The 16,244-nt window shown below is 50.1% G+C and overlaps 1 protein-coding gene across 1 annotated transcript in view; it reads right to left on the bottom strand.

Moving 5' to 3' along the window:
• Positions 1-369: 369 nt before the first annotated feature.
• Positions 370-16,244, bottom strand: part of LOC138522062 (RLA class I histocompatibility antigen, alpha chain 19-1-like) — a 285,577-nt gene continuing 269,702 nt past the window's right edge. Inside the window, exon 7 of the mRNA XM_069635303.1 lies at positions 370-1,470. The gene's annotated coding sequence lies outside the window, so the exon portion shown is untranslated. The remainder of the gene's footprint in view (positions 1,471-16,244) is intronic.

Raw genomic sequence — 16,244 nt, 5'->3', positions numbered from 1 at the left:
TGGGACTGTGGAAAAGGTATATAAACCTGTGTCTTTGTAATGTCCAGCACTCTCCTTCCTCACGGTGTCTGCTGTACACACTGTGAGGCGTTGAGAGCCAGATAGCTATCTGACCAATACAACTGTACATGTACTTTTGAACTCTTGACTGGCATATTTAATTTTTGGTGGTATTAAGCCTCGATATTTCTTTTGATCTTTCAGTCTGGATGCTCCAAGAAATGCTATTGACTGGTTTCCGGCATCCACCTCCTCCCACTGTTACCCGGTCTCCCCTCCCCATTTCCTCTCGGGGTGCCATGAAGCCCTCTACGTATGGCTTCAGTGTCTTCCAAATCTAAAATAAATAAATATGAACATGAAAAAGGCTCTTTTTTATTATCTTTAATTTATTGCAGAAATAAGCAGCAAAATCCAAAACCCCAGCCCCAAAGAGACAATTAAAATGAGGACCGACAGACCCGCCTCTATACATTCTACATTGGTTATCGCTGATCGTCGTGGACAAATACAGAAAATGGGTTGGTTATGGGGAAATGATTAGCGGGCCTTCTCCTCCCAAACCCACCCGTGTTGTACCCCAGGACTACCCATGACTCTGAACTGAGAATGAAGGTTTGAGCTACACTGTGAGCAGATGCATAGACTCGGCCACAGAACCATGCCACATTCTATTCATTGAGGGGACTTTGGAATGGATATTGCTAAAGAGACCGGATTCGTGGGCTCTCTAGATCTCTGCATGCGGAGCCCACGAGCATTGTCCAATGATTCACCTGAGCCTCTAGAATTCATTCTATATGTGTACGGGGGGCTAATAATAATTGTCTTAAAGTTCTTGCTCCCCAAGATTTGCCATTTGGCCCCCCTATCCGATCCCCTCCAACCTCCATACCCACAGACCTCAGCAGGGCACTAGGCACAGACTTTGGGTAAATGGGCTTGTGGGATAGGAACAGGTGGGTCTTAGGTCAATACATGATAAATCTTGTGGCAGAATTTGAACAGCCTATCACAGAAATAATGCAATTACAGACGGATATTCAGAGAGTTTCGAAGGCACAACATTTAAACAAATTCTAAATTCAGGACTTAAATGTCTACATGCCAACCATGAAGTGCGCAGAATATGCATTTAGAGGGTACTTTGCTCTGCCCAAAAAATCGAAAGCTTTCAAACACATCAGAATAAACGCAAGATACAATTCTCCCCCCTCAATCATTCTAGATTATGAAGCCCCATTGAGGTCCCTGATACAATTTTATAGGAGTTTAATAAAAGGAAAAGGAAGTGCCTTTGAAAGAAGCAGGTGCGATGAAAGCAAGAATCCTGGAGCAGCAACAAAGGAGATCCTAATGTTCCTGCATCTGCCTGGAGCTCAGATTCCCAGAGATCCCAAAGGATTCCTGGTCTAGTTTCTGCATTCACTAGATGGTGCTGAAAGTAGCTTCCTTTCCAGGTTCCTGCATCTGTAAAAAAGGGATATTTGAGATTAGAGAAGCAACTTTAGCAAGAATATTTAAGATACCCACTTCATCACTATCATTTTCAGCTAGCGACCGGACACGGGGCACAGATTTCAAATAAAATGAGGCAACAATGGAAAAGTTATTTACCAGTGACGCAAGTTCTCCAGCGTACGTCATCGAAAGCAAAGAATATGGCTCTGTGCCTTTCAAGTTAAGCAGCTGTGTCAGAGCCTAATCCCAGAATGCACCATTCTACTGGAGACTAGAATGTTTTTTGTGTGCCATGCCTAGTCACGTGTCCCTCACTTTGCAAGACTTTTGTTCATTTTTTTTTTTAAGAACTTTATTTTTGATTTGCATGTCACAGTACACTCTGCGTGTCTCGCATCTACATAATACAGATTCGCATTACAAATTGACAACCCGACTCCCCAGCAGACTTTTACATCAGGTGCATGTCCTCGTATATACCCACAGAAAGAAGTTACATTTAGCTAGCTGTGTTGGCTGGCATATCATCCACCCTATCATTGTCCGAATTTTCAGTGTCTGTGGAGGTTTCATCTAAGTATGCCCGGAACAGGGCCCAAATGTCTTTTGGTTTACACGGAGCAGACATCATACTAACATAGTTTTCCTCACATTCATTCACATAAGTGAGGGTCGCAAGGAACTGTTCTGCTGTTGGAGCCTGGCCGCTCTTCCATTTCTGAAGGATGCATTTCTTCGCTACTGCGCAGGCGACGTTAAACAGTCTCCTCGTTTTTTCCGGGACCTTACCAATGTCGCCAAACAGGTATTTAGGTGGATTGAGGTGTGCAGGGATTTGTGTTATTTCCTCAAGGATATTGGCCACTGCGAGCCAGAAACCCGCTATCTGGGGGCAGGCCCAGTACATATGAAACGAATTCGCACCAGGGGCGTGGCATTTCGGGCATTTGTCAGGAATGGTCTTGTAGAACTTTGCCATTTTGGCCGGAGTGTAATGTAGTTTGTTCAGAACCTTGAATTGTATTAGTCTCAGGCCTGCATTAAGTGAGGTCTTCTTAGATAGCAGGCAATATCTGGACCACTTCCCCTCCTCAATTGTATTACCCATGTCTTTTTCCAACGATGCCTTGATGGTGTTCGATGATTTCGTATGAGCCTGCACAATATTGTATAATTTGGACACCCCAGTGCCTGCCTGAGAATACAATAGCATACATGTTCGGGGGGTTCGTCAGGGAATGATGGCCACCTTTCTTTGAACGCAGCTTTCATACGATGGAATTGTAGGGTGGCTAGTTGGCTGCTGCCCACTGAATTTGCAAAGTCTTCAGGAGTTACAAATTTACCATTAGGGAACATGGTTTTCATTGTGAGTTCATATTCGGGTAGCCAGTTTTTCTGGAGGGCAATGTCGTATGTCGGCATAATGCCCGGGAAGTTCCAGAGCGGGGCTTGGGAATCATAAGGGCAGTCTATGTGCAGACGTTTGCTTATTGCAGCCCATGCCGCAACTGTGCAGGAGACAGGGTCAAACTTGCAATCATCTTTATGTAACTTCGTAAATATGATGGATCTCAAATCGGTTGGGCGGACCGAATGGCGCTCGATGGGTATATGTGGTGTATTATCCAAGGGGTCCTGCCAGAACTTTGCGTGGTGTGCCTGTGCCACATAGTAGTACAGTTCGAAATCAGGGGCGGCGAAGCCTCCCATATCATAGGGTTCGACCAATTTGTTCCATTTCATTCCATTCGCGCCACCGTTCCACACGAAGGTGGTGGCCATGGAACGCAGATTGTCGAAGAAGAGCTACCCGGCCATATAGGTACGTTACAGAAGACGTATAGGAGCTTAGGGAGTACTGTCATCTTGAGGACTGCTATCCGGCCGGCAAGAGATATGGGGAGTTTGGACGAAATTTGAAGCTTAGGGTATATGGTTTGTAGCGTGGATTCATAGTTTTCTATATAAAGAGAGTTCTTGTCATGAGAGACCAGGATTCACAGTTATCGGATGTGATCGGGAGCCCATGACAGGCCATGAGTGTTTGTGGGGCAAGTAGTGGCATGTGTCAACGGAAAGATCTCGGATTTGGAAGTATTAATCTTGTAGCCTGAGTGTGTAGTGAATTCGGTGATCACCGCCAAAATGGGGGATAGGTTATTTTCTGGTTCCCGAACATATAGTAGTGCATCGTCCCCCCCCCCCCTCTATTCCCTGCTCTCCCTCTGGCCCTTCTGCAGCCACCCCTCCTCCCTCCTTCTCTGCCTTTCCCCTTTTTTCTGCTGACGAGGTTTCAAGACAAGTCCGATCTATGAAAGTCTCGTCAAAACAGGTCCACCCCTGTTCCTCCAAAACTATCAAGGACCACATTGACTCCCTGGCCCCTGCCCTGGCTGACTTCTGCAATCACTCCTTCGCCTCTGGAGTCTTCCCTTCCCCCCTCAAGCACTCCCTTGTGCACCCCCTTCTTAAGAAACCCTCTTCCGACCCCTCCTGCCCAGCTAACTATCTCCCAATCTCTATCACCCCCTTCCTGGGCAAGCTCCTGGAGAAACTGGCCATCTCCCAGCTTAATCTCCATGCTGAATCTGTTGGTAGTCTTCATGACCATCAGTCTGGCTTCAGAGCTGCCAGAAGCACGGAAACTGCTCTCCTGAACATCCGTGAGGACCTGCTCTCTAACCTTGACTCTAACACCCCTTGTGTTCTCATTTTGCTCGACTTCTCTTCTGCCTTTGACACTGTCAACCACACCATCCTGATTAACCGTCTCCGTGATAACCTGGGTATCACTGGTCAGGCTCTGGCGTGGCTGACCTCCTTCCTCTCCAATCGACCCTCCCCCAACTGGGTTCCTTCCTCTCTGACATCTTTTTCTCCACCTCTGGTGTCCCCCAGGGATCTAACCTCTCCCCCTGGCTGTTCAACCAGTATCTGGCACTTCCTGCTCACCGCATCGCCGCTCTCTGTCCCAACTTTCAGTGCTACGCGGATGATACCCAGCTCATTTTCAGGCTACCCTCAGCCTCCTCTTCCCCCTCCCTCATCTCTGACTGTCTCTCTGCTATCCAGGAATAGTGTGCCGCCAATGACCTCTGCCTCAATGCCAGTAAGACAGATTCTACTTATCGGCACACCCACTCCCTCCTTCCCTGCAGCTCTCTGGCCGGCCTCCCTTGGCCCTCTTCCTGGCCTACCTGCAAAGCAAAAAACCTTGGAGTCATCTTCGACTCCACACTCTCTTTCTCTCCTCACATCTCTGACATCTCTAAGAAGTCACACTACCAGCTACACCTCCTCAGAGGTATCCTTCCCTTCCTCTCCTTCCCCCAGAAGCTCACTGTCTCCAGAGCCCTGGTTCTCTCGAGGCTGGACTACTGTAACAGCCTCTATCTAAATCTTCCTGCCTCTACTCTCCGCCCTTTGTAACTCATCCAGAACAGGACTGCGAGACTTGTCCTTGGCCTCAAGCCCAAGGACCGTATCTCTCCAGGACTGAAATCACTACACTGGCTCCCAGTGGCTGCGAGGATTAAGTTAAAAACCCTCTGCATTGTCCACAAGGCCTTCTGGGGCCTTGGGCCAAAATACCTTCAACTCTCTCTTCCGAAATATCTTCCTTCTCGAGCTCTTCGCTCATCCACCTCCAACTACCTCAGGGTCAGCCGCTTCTCCAAGCAACGAGCTGGGGGTAGATCTCTCTCCGCAGCAGGGGCCTCCCTCTGGAACAGCCTTCCTGCCTCCCTGAAACTTGAGGAGAACCATCTCCGGTTCAGGAAGCACCTCAAAACCTTCCTCTTTGCCTCTGCTTTCTCTCCCTCTCTCTCCTGCTAAAAACACTGAACCTGGACTGAATCTGCTACCGGGCCACTCTCCGATCTCTGTCCCTGGCCCTGCCACTCTTCCCTCAACTGCCTACCTGCACTACGGGACTGTCTCTGTATCCTACAGCTCCTTCTCCCAGCACTTACCTTGCACTTGCCACCAGCTGGCCCTATTATTTATCTTGTATTCTACTAACCATGTCCTGCACTTTTCCTTGCACTTGCCACCAGCTGGCCCTATTATTTATCTTGTATTCTACTAACCATATACAGCACTTTCCCCCTCTCCCTTCTCCTTGCACTTTTTCCCAATCCCCTCTACCCTTGCACTTGCGCGATCTGAATGACACCTGGCCTAGTAGGATCGTTGTCTGTCTCCTCTTGTTCCCCCCCCGCCTCGTCGCGCCTTGAAACACTTGTGTATAGGCGCGTTACAAATGCCATATCATATCGTCTGCATACAATGAGATGGCTTGGTATACCCCGGCCATTTTTATACCCCTAAGGTCTTGTTCAGCCCTGTCTGCAGCCGCCACTGGTTCGATAGTGAGGGCAAAAACAATGGGTGAGAAGGGGCATCCCTGCCTCGTTCCCCTGCATAGAGTAAATTGATTGGATAGGGTATGATTGGTTAGAACTCTGGCCTTGGGAGAGGAGTAGAGAAGTTTGACACAACCTATCAGATAAGGGCCGAATCCGAATTTGTGAAAAGCCTCAAACATATAAAGCCAGGACACCGAATCAAATGCTTTTTCGGCGTTGAGTGAAATGGCTGCCGCTTGTGCCTCTGGTTTGATCTGTGCTAGAACACTGAATAGTCTGCGCAGGTTCAGGGCCGTGGATCTCGTAGGGATAAATCTGCATTGGTCGGGATGGATTAAGGTGGTCATTTTGGTGAGCAGTCTAGTGGCCAGCACCTTTGCGTAAATCTTGGCATCCATGTTAATCAGGGACAAGGGACGGTAGGAGGAGCGTTCATATGCCGGGCGTCTGGGTTTCAAGAGCACCGTATTAACTCATCTGACATGGACTCAGGCAGTGAACCAGCACTCATAGCCTCTTCCCAAACAAGGGACAATATTGGGGCGAGTATCGGAGAGCATGCCTTATACAGGTCGGCGTTTAGACCGTCCGGGCCTGGAGTTTTACCCGCTGCTAGTGCTTTGATCGCCTCAGCAATTTCCTCAGCCGTCATGGGTTGTTCAAGGGACCAGTTGTCTTCTAAAGTTAGCCTAGGGAGGGAAATCTTACTCAAGTACGACTTTACGTCGTCTCGTGTGCATCTATCGTGGTTGGCGTAAATATTAATGTAATAGTCTGTGAACTCAGAGTTTATTTCATCCTCCCCGTGCACAGCCGTTCCCCCATCTGTTAGAATACTTGCAATAGGGGTGTGATTGTGGTCATTGCGAAGTATACGGGCCAGGTGGTGGCCCGCCCTGTTGCCCTCCCTGTATTTGCGGGCCCTGGACGGGATGGCCATGTATTGTTGTTCTTTGGTGGCCAGTTCGTTAAAGGTTTGGAGGTGTAGACTAATGTCCGCCAAAATGCGTTTGTCATGGGTCCTACTATAGGCAGATTCGAGCGATTGAGGATTGATTCTGTGTTGCCCAAGTTGGTTCTAACGGTTCTGAGGAGACCAGACGTCTTAGACATAAGATTGCCTCATACCCACACCTTAAATGTTTCCCAGATGGAAGCCCAGCCGTCCACAGAGCCCTTATTTAGCTGGAAGAATTCTTCCATCTCAGTATATAGAGCCTCCGCCACATTCGGGTCCTTCAATATGTTGGGGGGTATCCTCCATCGCTGTGCAGAGCAGCGGATGTCGGGGAGCAGTATATCTAGAGTGACAGGGGAATGGTCCGAGAGTGTGCGCGGAAGAATATCACAGCATTCGATGGAGTTGATGAGGGGGGGAGGAGATGAGCCAGTAGTCTATTCTGGATTCAGAATCATGGACAGAGGAATAAAAAGGTATATTTGCTATCTGTGGGGTGGGTCCCGCTACATGCATCGGACAAAGCAAGTTCCTCCTGTTGGCTGTTTTAGTAAGGGCTCTGGGTTTATTTGAGGACCTATCTAACGTGGTGTCGAGGATAGTGTTAAGGTCTCCTCCCCACAATACCCAGGCTTCCATTGTAGGGCCTATCTCTGCAAGGAGGTGCGTGTAGAATCCTGGCTCATCTAGGTTTTGACCATATGTATTGACCAATATACATTTTCTGCCAGCCATGGTGCCCCAGACCACAACATATCTGCCCTGTGGATCGATTATGCTTTTCTCGGTGGAGAACCCCAATGAGGGGTGTATTAGCGTGATGACGCCTCTATTTTGGGAGGAGTATTCCGTGTAATACTTATTTTTCCCCCATTGTCGCAGGATACTTTCGTTGGTGGATTTTAATGCACGAGTCTCTTGGAGCATAGCGATATGTGGGTGATGTCTGTTAATGTAAGCGCCTACTTTGCTGGCTTTCGCCCTGTTGTTTAATCCCCGTATATGCCAGGTGAGCAGTTTTAGCTAAAGCCCCCTGAGTGTACTAGTTTTCTGTGCCGTTTCCGTGTGTCATACAAGAGCTTGGGAGAGTGGGTTTTCTCGTAGAGTAGACAGCAAGTGAAACCGTGAGTGCAATTTTACCGATGGTTAAGCCAACTGAACATCGTGCCTGGTGCCCAACAGGGGCTTCCTGCAGCGTTAACGTAGTGTTCGAACAGTGGAACAGTCCCCTGTTGCCCGTACCCACCCCCTCCCACACCTTTGTACCCAACTTGATGATGAACCCTTTTAACTAACTTGTGGATGTTCCCAAAGAAGGGGACAAGTGCAGCAACTCTGCTTCGAGGTCGTGCGATCTCATCCGGCATTGTTAAAGGATGGAGGGCAGAGGAGTTCCCCCTGCTTCATCCTGTTTCCAGCATTTACAGTGACCAGCAGAGACCAGCCATGACTGCGGCTGGGACCAATGAATAGGAAGACAGGTTATACAGGTTGTTGCAAGTCATTCTGGTCAAGTTCCCGTCTCCCGGGCGGGAGGGGTATCGAGGCTTCCATGTAGGCCAAAGCTGTTGCAGGAGATTCGAAAAAGTGTGCTCTTCCAGCATGTTGTATACAAAGTTTTGCTGGAAAGAGAAGGGCCTAGGGGACCTGTCTCAATCGTAGCTGGTGCTTGATAGCTTCGTAGGATCGTCTTTGAGTCTGGACCCCTGCGGAGAAGTCCGGGTATATATGGATGTTGTCGTTACCAAACCTCAGGGGTCCTTTCTCTCTTGCCAGTTTGAGGATGGCATCCCTGTAGTTCAACAGTTTGGCAATCACCGTGCGGGGAGGAGCCCCTGGACTGGGTGGCGGAGCGAGGGAGCGATGTGCCCGCTCAACGAGGAACTGGGGTGAAAGTGCCTCTTCCCCAAGGAGAGATTTCAAAAGGTCTTCGATTCGGGACTCCATCGGACCTTTGCAGAAGGTCTCCGAAAGGCCGACTATGCAGATGTTGTTGCGTCTGGACCGGGATTCCAAATCGTCGCACTTATCACAGAGTTTATTCATTTCCCCTCTGAGGAGTGCGATGTCCTGGGTGTTTTGCCGAGTAGAGTCCTCATTTGTGCCAATTCTGCTTTTAGCTTCTGTGATTCTGGCACTTTCCTTGTCTAGGCGAGTTTTTAGGGAGCCTATCGTGGAGACAATGTCATCAAGTTTGACATTAATGGCCAGGAATCCATTTTGAACTGTTGTCAGCAGGTGATCAAATTTCGTATCTTCTGCATTTAGGGGTGAGGCCGGAGATTGAGGATCCGGGCGTTCAGGAGATGATTGTGAGCTAGTAAAGGAGTCCATCGGTCCCGTCTTCCTAGTTTTGCCCGTGTTTTTTCCAGGCATTGTGGAGGTGGAGAAACGGCCTGGGCCTGATGGTATGAGAGGGCTGCGTGATAAATTGTGGTGGAGGACGGCTCAGGAGAGCGCAAGGTCCGCAGGGATCCCGGTGTACCTGAAACGTCGGCTGTTCCAAGATGGTGTGCTCCGTGGCGTAAGCAGAGCGATGACCGCCAGAGCTGACGGGCGCGAATTTTCACAGTGTAATTTGATGGTAGAAGCTCCGAGCTAGATGAGGGGATGCCGCCGTGTCCGTCAGGGGCAGCCCCAGGATATGTTTGATTCGGATCAGAGAGCCCTACACGTGCCTCGTGCCCAGCCGCAGCGCCAGCCCAGTCCCACGCAGCTCTCACCTCGGGAACGAGGAACGGTGTGATGCTGGAAATGTATGGGAGGGACAGGGCCTCCCTGTCCTTATCCTGTAGTCCTTTTTCATGTGTGTTCTGTATTATCTTCTGCCCAGGAGTCCATGTGGGACTCCTGGCAGTGCAGCTCTTCCTATTTTTGGTTTGGTGTACAGACCCATGGGATACCCTTATGGCACCCATGGGTGGGGGTGCAACCCTGTGCCCTAGTGTATGTTTTTGGGCACCTGTGGGTGGCCCACAGAGCAGGGTATAGGCTGGTGGCAGCTCCATGCTGAATTTGACAGGTGCTCTGGGTGTCCTCCATTTTGGGATACCCAGGCCCTGCCTTTGGAATCAGTTGATTCCTGATAGGAAACAAGATGGCCCTTGTGGCCTCTTGCTTTCTATTGCCTGTTAACTTGTTTTCCCAAAGTCCTGGGAAGCCCTGACTCTGTCCCTTCCCCCTGACTCGCTGTTGGGTGGAAGTTCCAAATATGGTGTTGTTGTGAAGGCCAGGCCAGACTGACTGGAGCCTTCCCAGTGACTGTATGTTGTGGGTACCTCCTGTGGGTGGGACCTGGGTGAATGGAGTGTGTGACCAATATGCACTTCTTGTTGTGGATGTCTGGTTTCTGGCATGAGAGACAAAGACTGAGACAGCCCTGCCCGAAACTGGCCTGAATGCAGTGTGTAGTGTTGAATGGCTGGGTACTTGTCCCAATCCACATTCCTTGTTGTGAGTGTCTGAGAGGGAGGTGGATGGCCTGAATGCACTGTGTGCCTGATTGGCTGACTGACTGCATGAATGCCCTTCTGTATGATTGGCTGCTGAGTGTGACCCAGCAGTGTGGATGAGAGGCAGAATAGTATATCTGGGGACCTCTCACCACTGGTAATTGTTCAGAAGCTGTGTCTACACTTGGAGAGTAACTGGAACTGCTGATCCTCGACGCCCAGCTTGAAGAAGAAGACTTGCTGTTGCATTTGCTTCGACCTGATCTGAAAGCTGCCGAATTCGTGGAAGACTGATCCGAGAGAGGACCTGGTGAGGCGCCCTCTTCCCGTGCTCCGAGGGACCATCGAGCACCGCTGACCTTCGCCGAAGCTCCCTGGAAGCCAGACCCTCGAAGGGCTGCTGACCAGAGACGGGACCGCCGAGGAGATCGAAGTGAAGCACCCGGACTTCGCCGCCGTCGAAGTCCATTGCCTTCGACCAGGGTTCGGAGTACCGCTGTAACCGCTGGAGGCCCGTCGAAGCCGTGTAGCCCCAGAAGAAGGGACCGCTTGACGCCGTGCCGTCGATGACCGGAGCTGCCCGCTCCTTTGCCTAAGTACATTCGCATCGAAGGACTCCCTTGTCCGCGCCGTCAACCACTTTATTGCGCCGGAGAAAGTCGAGCATGACCAACGCGCCGAGGAGAATCTGCCAGTGGGTTTCCCGCCACCTCACGACCACAAAGACTCGAACGACTCAACGCCCTTGCTGGGCCACAGTTCTTCACACTCTTTGCGGTCCAGAACTATTGTCACTCTGGTGCCCCGCACGCCTCTTCCTTGCAGGACGCCACGCTCCATCGTCGACGAGCACCGCTCGGATCGAAGCTGCCGCCTCATCGACGCCGTTGTACCCGGTTCACTGTCGGACGTTCAACGACCCGTGACTCCTGCTTTAAAGGGAGGGCACTCAAGAACGGTCGTCGATTCCCCGACGCCGAACGGCAAGTTCACATTCCTCGATGCCTCTCGACGATCCGTGACTCCTGCTTTAAAGGGGGTCACTCAAGAAGGATCTGTCAACGCCTCGTCGACAAACTCGACTCCACCAGGTACATTGGGGGGGTAAAAACATTATAGGAGGGAATAAGACTATTGATCAATATATGGACTGGGCTTGTGCTACATATCTCTATCTTACAGGTTGCCCAGGTGGGGGGGGATCTCCACACAGAACTGTGGTTAGGAAGCCGACTCAGTATTCTGCCTATTGTTTCAACCATCTTGCTTTCCCTCCTCTCTATTGCTGGTTTCCTCTTTATTGATCTGTGTGACATTTTTACATTACTGTTGATGCACTTTAATGAGATCTAATAATATTGGTGGTACCACTTTAGAATTGTAGATATTTACCATTGTTGATTTTCCTGAGCACAAAGTGAGTTATTGTGACAAGTGTACATAACCTTTGAATATTAATTATATAAAGACTGTGTTTTCAGTAATACAGTGTGTGGACATTCCTTTGTGGGGGCTTGGGGACTACACTGTACTTAAGAACCAGCCTGCATCACCTCTTGAGAAGCTAGGCCTTGATTTCTCGACTACGTTACCAATAATAGAGAATCCTGGCTGGGGTCCTCTGTGCCTCTCCTCTACCATATAGAGAGCGGAAGCACAGACACCCCCCTCCAGTCTTTACACTGGTGGCAGCGGTGGGATGCTTATGGTTTTAAGAATCAGAGTATAACCGTGCCACTTACAAAATATCTGCACTTTATTAAATTAAGGTTTAGTTGTGCACCAAATAACTGCATTACAAGCAATGGAGTCCATTGCAAATGGTAAATTGACTAGGATGAGCTTAGAGGCTCTCCAGAGTGCTTGTGAAGCCGGGGAGTTAGACTTTGTGGATAAGTCTAGGGCTGAGCTGATAGCTGCCCTGGTGGACTACCAGACTGATGGTGAAACTCTTGATGAGGCGGGGAATGCAACCAATGAGGACTCTGCCCCTGGGGTTTCGGCTGAATCTGTTTCTGGGAATGCCACCATTCCTGCTGCCTCTGTTCCAAACCCCAGCACTGCTCTTCAGGGGGAAGCCCTGAAGATTGAACTTTTAAATTTGGAGCTACAATGGGAACATTTAGCCTTTCAATACAAAAAGATGGCAACAGAAGCTGAGTTGTAGAAAGAGGAGTTGGCACAGCAAGTGATACTCAAAGATAGGGACACTGAGCACAAAAGAATTCAGCTAGAGAAAGCTAGAGTGGAGACTTCAGCTAAACCAGTTGAGAGTGGCAGGTCCCCAGCCACCAAGTTTATGAAAGATTTGGTTCGTGCGTTTGTGGAGGGTTCTGATATCCTCCAAGGGATTGAAGCATTTGAAATGGCTTGTGCAATTCATGATGTTGACAAAAGAGATTGGGATAAGTGCTTGTTAAGCAGAGTGCCTCAGACTGGGTATGACTGTATTCTGAAGCTGAGTGTGGAAGACAGGGGTCCGTATGAGTGTATGAAATCTGCTTTGATTGCCAAGTTTGGCAAAACACCTACCCAATACCTTAAAAGGTTCAGGGATTTTAAGAAAAGAGAGAATGTGTCTTGGGTTGACTGGGTGAGTGCTGCACACATGAACATGATGGGGTGGATTGATGGTTACAAGGTGAAAACTTTTGTTGAATTGTCCCACCTGTTTGAGCATTTTTCTGAAACCTGTTCACCAGAGCTGCGTCAGTATGTTGCTGACCAGAACATTTTGGATCCCTTTAAGCTGGCTAGGTTGGCTGACAAGTGGCTCTCCCACCGGGTGTCCCCTAAGGACTCCAGTGAGAAGGACAAGGACAAAGAAAAGGGGGCCCCTCAGAAAGCTGAGGAGTCCCAAAAGCAGTCACAGTCGGGTAAACCTAAACCCTCCTCTCCTAAGACCCAAAAGTCTAGTGGGGATAAGTCATCTGTGGGTGGGAATAAGAGTAGTGGTCCACCTGCTGCAAAGCACGCTCCCAGTGGTTCCAGTACCGTACCCCGCACTCCCGGCACTTGTTGGGATTGTGGGGCTCTGGATCACATGAGGGGTGACTCCAAGTGTAAAGGTAAGGCACTTGGAGTACAGGCTGTCAGCCTGACCTACCCTTTCCCCATGTCTGAGGTGGAGGCCACTGTCCTCTTCTAAGCAGAGGCTCTCTGCCCATTTCTACTGGCCACGGACGGGAGTAGAAGTGGAGTCACACTGCAGGACCTGCCTAACTTGTCAGTTGTCTGGCAAGACTGGAGGCAGTGTCATTGCCCCACTGCAGCCATTGCCAGTGGTTGGCACACCATTTGAGAGGGTGGGCATCGACATTGTCGGTCCCCTTGACCCTCCCACTTCAGGTGGACATCGGTTCATCCTGGCCTTGGTACATCATGCCACCAGGTACCCTGAGGCTATACCCCTTCAGACTGTTACTGCCAAGGTGGTTGCCAGGGCTCTCCTGGGCATTTTCACCCGTGTTGGATTCCCCAAGGAGGTTGTCTCTGACAGAGGATCCAACTTCATGTCTAGTTACATGAAAACCATGTGGAAAGAGTGCGGGGTAACCTACAGGTTCTCCGCCTCTTACCACCCCCAGACCAATGGTCTGGTTGAGAGAGCCCCTAAGGAGGAAATGGGATCTCCTTCTGCCATGCCTGCTGTTTGCTTACAGAGAGTTACCTCAAAAGGGTGTTGGTTTCAGCCCTTTTGAGTTACTCTTTGGACATCCCGTGAGGGGGCCCCTTGCCTTGATCAGAGAAGGTTTGGAAGCCACCCCTCCAGGTCCCGCCAAGCAAGTGGGGGACTATGTGTTATGCCTCAGACGGAGGATGACACAGATGATGGGTCAGGCAACAGCGAATCTCAAGGCCAGCCAGGAATTGAACAAGTACTGGCCTGACCTATAAGCATCGCAAGTGGATTGGACTCCGGGACAGGAGGTCCTCGTGATGGAGCCTACCAAGCCTCGGGCATTGGCAGATAAATGGACTGGACCCTTCAGGATAATCTCCAAGATGGGCGAGGTCAATTATCTGGTTGACATGGGAGCCCCTGGGGTAGCCCCTCAGGTATTCCATGTTAATAGGCTCAAGCCTTTCCACAGGCAAGCAGAAGTCTCATGTCTCTTGCTAGCTTCAGGGCAAGAAGAGGATGAGAGTGAGCCCCTTCCTGATTTGCTGCATAGCAACCCTCATGATGGCTCAGTGGAGGGAGTGCATCTCTCTCCAGATTTGACAACAGAGCAGCAGAGGGCCTCCAGGACTTTGCTCCAGCAGTATGCCTCTCTGTTTTCCCTGACACCAGGCCTTACACTGTGGTGTAGGCACGAAATTAACACTGGTGACAGTGTGCCTGTCAAAAGCAGGTGGTACCGTATGTCAGATACAGTTAAGAACCACATCCAGGCTGAGGTCACCAAGATGTTGAATCTGGGTGTTATTGAACCCTCAACCAGTCCCTGGTCCAGTCCAGTGGTCATTGTCCCAAAGGCAAGTTCCCAGGCAGGTACCAAGGATTGAAGGTTCTGTGTGGACTACCGAGGAGTCAATGCCGTCACCAAAACTGACGCGCACCCATTGCCCAGGGCTGATGAGCTCGTGGACACCATAGGTGCTGTCAAGTTTGTGAGCACGTTTGACCTTACCTCAGGCTATTGGCAAATAGCTCTGACGGACCATGCCAAGGAAAAGACGGCATTCTCAACACCTGAGGGACTCTACCAGTTTAGGGTCATGCATTTTGGGTTGAAGAATGCCCCGCCACCTTCCAGAGATTGGTCAACCATGCGCTCAGTGGGCTGGAAGCCTTTTGTGCGGCTTACTTAGACAACATTGCCGTCTACAGTTCCACCTGGGAAGAGCATTTGACACATCTCGATAATGTGTTGCAGGCCTTGAAAAGGGCTAACCTCACTATCAAGGCCACCAAGTGCCAGATAGCTCAGGGGAAAGTTACCTATCTTGGTCATGAGGGAGGAGGGGGTCAAATCCAACCTCTCCCCAGTAAGGTACAGGATGTATAGGACTGGGAGACTCCCACTACTCAAACCCAGGTGAGAGCCTTTTTGGGCCTCACTGGGTATTATCGCAATTTCATGGCAGACTACGGAACCATAGCTGCACCACTGACAGCTCTGAATTCACCTAAACAGCCTAGGAAGGTTAGTTGGACTGAAGACTGTCAGAGGGCCTTTGATGGCTTGAAAGAAAGTCTGTGTAGGGCACCTGTGTTGTGTGCACCTGACTACAGCTGACCCTTTATCGTCCAGACGGATGCCTGCGACACCGGAATTGGAGCTGTCTTGTCCCAGTTAGATGACAAAGGGAGAGAACATCCTATCATATTCATCAGTAGATAACTCAAGGGTCGAGAACTTAGGTGGGCTACTGTTGAAAAGGAATGTTTTAGTATAGTTTGGAGCCTTAGGCGTTTTAGGCCTTACCTTACGGGGTCTACCTTCAAGGTCCAAACAGATCATAAGCCCCTGAATTGCCTTATGCAGATGAAGGGTGAGAATCCGAAACTGCTCAGGTGGTCCATTAGCCTGCAAGGGCTAGACTTCACCATTGAGCATAGACCAGGGAAGAGTCACGATAATGCAGATGGCCTTTCCAGAAGGTATGTTGACCGTCTGGATGAGGGTGCCTATCCCGTGGGAGATTAGGCACCCTAACCTCAGACTGGGGGGGGGCGACTGTGATGCTGGAAATGCATGGGAGGGACAGGGCCTCCCTGTCCTTGTCCTGTAGTCCTTTTTCATGTGTGTTCTGTATTATTTTCTGCCCGGGAGTCCATGTGGGACTCCTGGCAGTGCAGCTCTTCCAATTTTTGGTTTGGTGTACAGACCCATGCGATACCCTTATGGCACCCATGGGTGGGGGTGCAACCCTGTGCCCCTAGTGTATGTTTTTGGGCACCTGTGGGTGGCCCACAGAGCAGGGTATAGGCTGGTGGCAACACCATGCTGAATTTGACAGGTGCTCTGGGTGTCCTCCATTTTGGGATACCCAGGC

Source organism: Ambystoma mexicanum, chromosome 13 (assembly GCF_040938575.1).
Source record: "Ambystoma mexicanum isolate Mex_15411 chromosome 13, UKY_AmexF1_1, whole genome shotgun sequence".
NCBI lineage: Eukaryota > Metazoa > Chordata > Amphibia > Caudata > Ambystomatidae > Ambystoma > Ambystoma mexicanum.
This window is presented reverse-complemented; position numbering and strand designations above follow the sequence as displayed.